This window comes from Diceros bicornis, chromosome 1 (assembly GCF_020826845.1).
Source record: "Diceros bicornis minor isolate mBicDic1 chromosome 1, mDicBic1.mat.cur, whole genome shotgun sequence".
In the NCBI taxonomy this organism is placed as follows: Eukaryota; Metazoa; Chordata; class Mammalia; order Perissodactyla; family Rhinocerotidae; genus Diceros; species Diceros bicornis.
In genome coordinates this window covers 52,847,978-52,856,603 of record NC_080740.1, presented here as the reverse complement: position 1 = coordinate 52,856,603, position 8,626 = coordinate 52,847,978, and positions in this window count along the sequence as shown.

Below are 8,626 nucleotides of genomic sequence, written 5' to 3'. Positions count from 1 at the left end.
TTTAGTTTAGTCATTATCTTAGCTTTGTAGTGATATATGATTGTGGTTTTAATTTGTTTTTCTCTAATGGCTAATGATGTTGACCATCTTTTCATGTTCTTCTTTGCCATCTGTATATCCAGCACAGCAGAGTGAGCAGGAATGGCCGGGGAGGGAGAAAGAGGACTGAGAATTTGCCATTGGATGTGACAGCTTGGAGGTCGTGGGTGATCTTCCAAGAGGAGTTTCAGTGGAGTGGTGAGGATGAAAGCTCGTTTGGGGTGGGCTTTTGGGGAGAGGAAGTGCAGGCACAAGACAGAGAACTGGGAAGTGTGCTTGTAGCTGGAGGAAGAATGGCATTGAGGCCAGTATGTCCTGTTGCATCATTAATGGGGTCGTCTTCCAAGAGCCTGGCTTTCATCTTGTCACTGCTGCATCCCCACAGAATAAGTCCACACTCCCCTGTCACAATCCAGCTGCCATTCATCTTTTCATCTTTGCTTTTTGCTGTCCTTCTACATTCCCTTCCATTCCAGCCAAACAATGTAGATCCCAGCTGTGCTCCTTACCAGCTGTGTAGCCATGAGCAAGTCACTTAACGTCTCTGAGCCTCAGTTCCCTCATCTGTATAATAGGGATAATTACAATATTTTCCTCACTGAATTGTTGAGGGAAGTAAGTGTTAGTGTTCAGTTGGTGTTCAATAAACAGCAATAATTTTTATTCCTGTTTTTGCACATTTGCTTGTTCTAGGTCCAACCCCCCCACAGTCCATCTATAAATCCTCTCCGAGATCCCATTCAAGGCTGTCCATTCATTCATGCATAACGATAATAATAACAACAGCAAATAGTTATGTAGTGCTTGCTCTGTACTAAACAAGTACTTTACATATAAGAACTTATTTAATTCTTACAGCAACCTGAAATGATAAGTTCTATTATTGTTTCCATTTTGTAGAAAAGGGAATTGAGGCACAGAGTGGTTAGATACTTTATCTCAGCTTACACAGCTCAAAAGTGGAAGAGCCAGATTGTTTCCTTCCTGGCTGTGAGCCAGGCGCTGCACTGGACACTGGGGGTTAAGAAATGTAAAAGACCCTGTGTGTGTCCTTGAGGAGCCCACAGCTGTGACCTTCCTGACCACTTAGGGCCAAGGCACGTCTGTTGAACTCCCACAGTCCTTACTGCCCATCCCACTCCTGGAGCGTCCAGGCTGCTGAGTGTTACTCTGCCGTGTGAGCCTGTAGGCTCCTTGAGGTCAGGCTTCTGTCCTGGGACTCTGAGTCTGAATCTTAGTCTCGTGTTGCATATCACCAGCACTCAGGAAATATCTTCTGTGAAACAGCCATTTGTCCTAACAGTCTCTCAATGTTATTTATTCATTCATCCAACACTTATTTATTGAGGGACTATTATGGACCAGGTGCTGACCTGGGCTCTGGGGATTTAGTGATGGACAAGACAGAGTCCTCACCCACGTGGTGCCATGCACTATGAGGGGTGTTGTGCTGCAGGGGTTTACTGCCTCTGTCCTTCACTCAGAGTCATTCATGCCCACAGCAGGACTTTTCCTCTCACTGATTGACTTAAAAATTGGAGTCATTGGATTTTGCTGGGGGAAGAAAAAGGAGTGGTGATATTTTCACTGTTTGTTTTTGCAAACTCAAGAAGGAGGAGCGAGGGAAGTTTTAAAGAGCTGGTAGTGTTCCTGGTCTACATACCTTCCCAAATACAAACAACAGGGATATGTCTCTCAGCCTGTCCCAGATTCATTGTTGAAGCAGTTGGGTTACCTCTCATCAAGACCACCATATAAACAAGGTCCTCTCTGGAGGCCACCTGGTCTTCTCTGAGCATAGGAGTCCTGTTTAGTTTTAGTCATTCACTCCCTTGGGGAGTTCTGATCCTCAGAGTACATCATGCCTATGACTCATAATTGAAGCCTCCCCAAACCAATGAATCCTCACTTCCTAACTGCCTTCATATACAAAATAGCAGGGCACTGCTTTCCGCTCCAACTTATGCATAAAGAACAGATGAAATGGCAGTCTGATGTCTATGGTCTCCTTCTTATGCTTTTAAAAAAAGAATAAAATCAGCAAGAGATCAATAAAGTGACAAATAGAGGAACCATTTGTTCCTTACCCTCCACAAAGGGCAATAAATAAGAGATACCATTGTCTGGAGTCTCTTGATTTTAGAACTATATGTATATATATATATATATATATATATATATATATATATATATATATATATATATATATATATAAGTTCTGGGTGAACAAGGCATCCTGGGGTAAATCCATTTTCAGACTGCTTGCTGTGGAATATGAGGGTGCTCTGTGGAGAAGGTCAAAGAATGGTGGAGGAATAGAAAATGAATATCCCTCTATACATTTATTTTCTCAGTTAATAGCAAGTCTGACATATCACAAATGTCAGCTGATGTCATTTACATCAGCATCTCCCAACTGGCAATGTTCCAGAGGGTTTATATTGCTGTTTCAATGAGTGGACTTCCACTTCTGGGGAGATGGAGAAGACAGATTTTTTCCCTATCCTTCCCATTAGGTACAATTAGAAATCAGGGACATTATATATGAAATAAACATAAGACTTTGAAAGGTGAAGAGAAAAAGGCAGACCCACGCAGGACTTCAGGACCCAAGGAACATCACAGTGGTGAGTTCCCTGGGTTTTCTTTTTGCCTCATATGCCCTAGACTTGGAACTGAAGAAGCCAGGAATCTTGAAATGCCAAGTATAGACAAAAAAGCCCCCAACAAAAGCCTACTCTCTCTAGCCAAAGGACCAGGAAAGGGATAGCCTAGCAAGGCAAAATTTTAGACAATAACCACTCTACTCCAGGCAAACACCACAGAAAAAACTGTGGCTGCACCCCTATACACACTAATACAGGCCAAGTCGAGAACCTAAATTTCCACACTTGATAGGCTATAAAAAGGTGCCCCAGTTCCCCTACCAGAATGGTGTCAGAGAAGGTAAAGAGGGGAGCCTGGACTTCCACACCCACCCAGGAGAAACAAGGAACCCCTCCTCTTCATTGCTGAGGTGGTGTCAGAGGAGGCCTAGTAGAGTCAGAACTTTCTACCACTGCCTCTCCCTTGGCAACAAGGCCATTCTCCCTCTACCTGCCCCCATATATGTCAGTGGAGGCCATGTGGTAAGCAGTAATGTGGTACTCCTATCCTTCTCTGCCAGGGAGGATTCAGTGGAGACCTAGTAAAGAGATGGAACTGCCCAGCAGTAACAAGGACCTCCTCCCCTTAGGTGTCAATGGAAGCTGAGTAGGGAACCTGGACTTCTACACCCACTTGGCAGTAACAAGATGGCACCTCTCCCCCTTCTCCTACTAGAGCAATGTCAGAGGAAGCCAGCTAAAACAGGTTTCAATAAGATCCAGGTGTGTTAATTAACCTGATTGTGGTAATCATTTCACAAAGTATAGCTATGTCAAATCATCACATTGTGCAATTTAAAAATATACCATTTTTTGGTCAGTTATGCCTCAATGAAGCTGAAAAACAAATAAACAAACAAATAAGATCCAGAGTCTCAAAACATAATGTCCAACATGTCTAGGTTTCATTCAAAAATCATTCATCTTACAAAGAACCAGATAGATCTCAAACAATAAAAAAAAGTCATAGATGCCAACACCGAGATGACAGAGATGTTAGAATTATCTGAGAAGGTTTTAAAGCAACCGTCATAACAATGCTTCAGTAAGCAGTTACGAACACACTTGAAACAAGTGAAAAAATAGAAAATCTCAACAAACAAATAGAAAATATCAAGAAGAACCAAACAAAAATTTTAAAGCTGAAAAATACAATAACTAAATAAAAAATTTAATGGGTGGGCTCAAAAGCAGAATAGAGGAGAAAGAAAAAAATAACTAGTGAACTTGAAGATAGAACAATAGATTTCCCAATCTGAACAACATAGAGAAAATAGGCTGAAATTAACAGAGTATCAGGAACCTATGGGACTTCAACAAAATCTCTAACATTTATGTTATCAGAGTCCTGGAAGGAGAGGAAAAAGAGACAGAGCTAATACTCAAAGAAATAATGGTGGGAAACATCCCAAAGAGGGTAAAAAACTTAATTTATAGATTCAAGTAGGTTAGCAACTACAAACAGGATAAAGCTGAATAAATCCACACCGAGATACAACATAGTAAAACTTCTGAAAAGTAAAGACAAATAAAAGATCTCGAAAGCAGCAAGAGAGAAATGACACTTCACCTAATATGGCGAAAACAATTTGAATGACAGAGGATTTCCCATCAGAGACTATGGAGGCCAGAAGGAAGTGGCACAACATTTTTGAACCAATAAAAGAAAACTATCAACCCAGAATCCTATATCCAGAGAAAATGTCCTTCAGGAATGAAAGCATAATCAAGACATTCTAAGGAAAAGGAAAACTAAGAATTTGTCTCCAGAAGAACTACTATAAAAATATGTCTAAAGAAAGTTTTCTAAAAAAAAGAAAGTAAAAAAGGAATCTTGGAACATCAGGAAGGAAGGAAGAATGTGGTTAGCAAAAATATCGGTAAATACAACAGATTTTCCTTCTCCTCTTGAGTTTTCTAAATTATGTTTGATGTTTGAAGCAAAAATTGTAATGCTGTCTGATGTGGTTGTAAGTGGATGGAGAGAAAAGATTTAAGACAATTATAAATAGGAAGGTAAAGGGATGGAAAGGAAAGCAAGGTTCCTATACTTGAACTGGTAAAATTATGAAACCAGTAGACTATAACGTTATATATAGATGATGTAATACTTAGAACAACCACTAAAAATCTGTATAAATACACTAAAAAACACTACAGATAAATCAAAATGGAATTCTAAAAGATGTGTGAGTAACTTACAAAAAGGCAGGGAAAAAACAGAGAAATGGAAAACAGAACAAACAGACAACAAAAAATAAAATGACAGGCTTAAGCATTAACATATCAATTAAATGTAAATGGTCTAAATACACCAATTAAAAAACAGAGTTTTCAGAGTGGATTAAAAAACATGACTCTACTATATGCCATCTATAAGAAACTCACTTCAAGTATAATGATATAGGAAGGCTGAACATGAAAGAATGAAAACATTAATCAAAAGAAAGCCAGAGTGAAGAAAATTCCAGAGACAGAGATATCATACAATAATAAAAGGGTCAGTCTACCAAGAATATATAGCAATACTAAATGTGTATGCACCAAACAACAGAGCTACAAAATATGTGAAGCAGAAACTGAAGTAACTGAAAGGAAAAACAGACAAATCCACAATTATATTTAGAGACTTCAACACCCCTCTCTCAACAATTGATAGAACACTACATACAAAATCAGCAAGGATATAGAAAACTCAACACCACCATCAACTAACAGGATCTAATAAACATTTATAGAACATTCTATCCAACAACAGCCGAATACACTTTCTTTTCAAGTGTGCCCAGAACATATACCAAGATAGACCACATCCTGGGCCAAAAAATAAACCTCAACAAATTTGAAAGAATTTAAATTATACAGGATGTGTTCTCCAACCACAATGGAATCAAACTAGAAATCCATAGCAGAAAGATGACAGGAAATTCCCAAACACTTGGAAACAAAATGATACACTTCTAAATAATCCATAGGTCAAATAAGAAGTCTCAAGGGAAACAAAAAGTACATTAAACTGAGTGAAAATTAAAATACTGAATATCAAAATTTGTGGGACACAAAGCAGTGCTGAGAGGAAAATTTATAGCACTAAATGCATACATTAGGAAAGAGGAAATTTCTCAAATAAATAATCTAAGTGCACACTTGAAGAACTTAGAAAAAGAAAAAAATAAATCCAAAACAAGCAGAAGCAAGAGAATAATAAAGGTAATAATAGAAATTGTTGACATTGAAAAGAGAAAACAAATAGAGAAAATCAATAAAACAAGAGACAGTTCTTCAAAAAGATTGATAAAATTGACAAACCTCTTCCAAGGCTGACAGAAAAAAGAGAGGATGTAAATTACCAATATCAGGAATGAGATAAGGGATATCACTACAGATCCTGCAGACATCAAATGGAGAACAAGGTAATACTACAAACAACTCTACATGCCTAAATTTGACAACTTAGATGAAATGGACCAATTCTTCAAAAAAAACAAACTTCTACAACTCATCCAAAATTAAATAGATAATTTGAATAGTTTTAAACAATTAAGGAAACAATTAATAATCAATAATAATAGAATAATATAATCAATAATAATAAAAACTTCCCCAAAGGGGAATCTCCAGGCCCAGATGGTTTGGCTGGAGAAGTCTACCAAATATTTAAAGACTTAACACCAATTCTACACAATCTCTTCAAGAAAATAGAATAGGAGAGAACATGTCTCAATTAATTTTATGAACTAATATTATCTTGATATCAAAACCAAACAAAAACACCACTAAAAAAGAAAATTAAAGACCCATATCCCTCATGAATATAGACATAAAAATCTATAACAAAATATTAACAGAGAATTCAGCAAATAATAAAAAGAATTCTATACCATGACAATGTAAGTTTTATTACAAAGATGCAAAGCTAGTTCAATATTTTAAAAAAATCAATGTAATTAACCATATTAACAGGCTAGAGAAGAAAAATTATGTGATCACATCAATTGAAGCAGAAAAAGCATTTGACAAAATTCAATTTATTCATTAGAAAAACTCTCAAAAAATAGGAATACAGAGTAACTTCCTCTACTTGATAAAAAGCATTTACAAAAAGTCTATAGTTAATTTTATACATAGTTATAAGAGAGTGAACACTTTCTCCCTAAGATTAGGAACAAGACAGGATGTCTGCTCTCACCACTCTCATTCTTCATAGTGCTAGAAGTTTTAGCCAATGCAATAAGGCAAGAAAAAGAAATAAAAGACAAATATCATAAAGGATTAAGATGGTCTCTATTTGCAGATGACATGATTATCTACATAGAAAATCTCAAGGAACGTATCAAAAAATATTCCTAGAAATAGTAAGTGAGTTCAGCAAAGTTACAGGATACAAGACAAACATGCAAAATCAGTGATATTTCTACATACAGTGGGCCCTCTGTATCCATGGGTTCCACATCTGCAGGTTCAACCAACCATACATCGAAAGGCCTTTGATGGTTGTGTCTGTACTGAACACATACAGACTCTTTTTTCTTGTCATTATTCCCTAAACAATACAGTATAATGACTATTTACATGGCATTTACATTGTATTAGGTATTATAAGTAAGCTAAAGATGATTTAAAGTATATGGGAGGATGTGCATAGGTTATATGCAAATACTACACCATTTTATATGAGGGACTTGAGCATCTGCAGATTTTGGGATCTGTGGGGGGTCCTGGAACCAAGTCCCCATGGATACTGAGGGATGACTGTAACTGAAATTGACACAGATACCAAAATTAAAAATACAATACCATTTACAATCTCTTTAAAAAGAGAAAGAGAAAACTACAAAATGCCAATGAAAGAAATCAAAGCAGATCTAAATAAATGGAGAGATATACTCAACATAGTAAAGATTTCAATTCTCTTCAAATTGTTGTACAGGTTTAACACAATTCCTATGAAAATCCAAGCACATATTTTTTGTAAGTATCTACAAGATCATTATAAAATGTATATGGAAAGGTAAAGGACTGAGAATAGCTAAAATAATTTTGAAAAAAAGAATAAAGTGAGAGGAATCACTCTACCCAATTTCAAGACATTATATAGCTACAGTAATCAAGACTGTTCAATATTGGTAGAGGAATAGACATATGGATCAATGCAACAGAATAGAGAACCCAGAAATAGACCTACAAAATACGCCAAACTGATTATTTTATTTTTATTGAGGTAAAATTCATATAAAATTAATCATTTTAAAATGAAACAGGTCAGTGGCATTTAGTACATTTACAATGTTGTGCAACCACCACCTCTATCTAGTTCTAAAATATTTTCATCATTCCAAAATAAAACTCCATACCCATTAAGTAGTTACTCCTCATTCCTCCTTTAATCTATAAGTCTGCTTTCTATGGATTTACTTATTCTGGTTATTTAATATAAATGGAATCATACAATATGTGACCTTTTGTGTCTGGCTTCTCTCACTTAACATGTTGTTGTTGAGATTCACCCGTATCATAGCATGTATCAGTACTTCATTCCTTTATATGGCTGAGTAATATTCCATTGTATGTCTTTACCACAATTTGTTTATCCATTTATCCATTGGACATTTCGGTGTTTCTAACTTTTGGCTATTGTCAATAGTGCTGCTATGAACATTTGTGTGCAAGTCTTTGTTTGAGAGCCGGTTATCAATTCTTTTGGGTATATACCTAGGAATAGGATTGTTGAGTCATATGGTCATTTTATGTTTAACTTTTTGAGGAACCACTACACTGTTTTCTATGGGAACCGAACCATTTTACATTCCCACCAGCAATGTACAAGGTTTCCAGTTACCCATTTCCTTGCCAACACTTTTTATTTTTCATTTAAAAAAACATATACTATTATAGCCATCCTAGTGGGTGAGAAGTGGTATCTCATTATGATTTTGATTTGC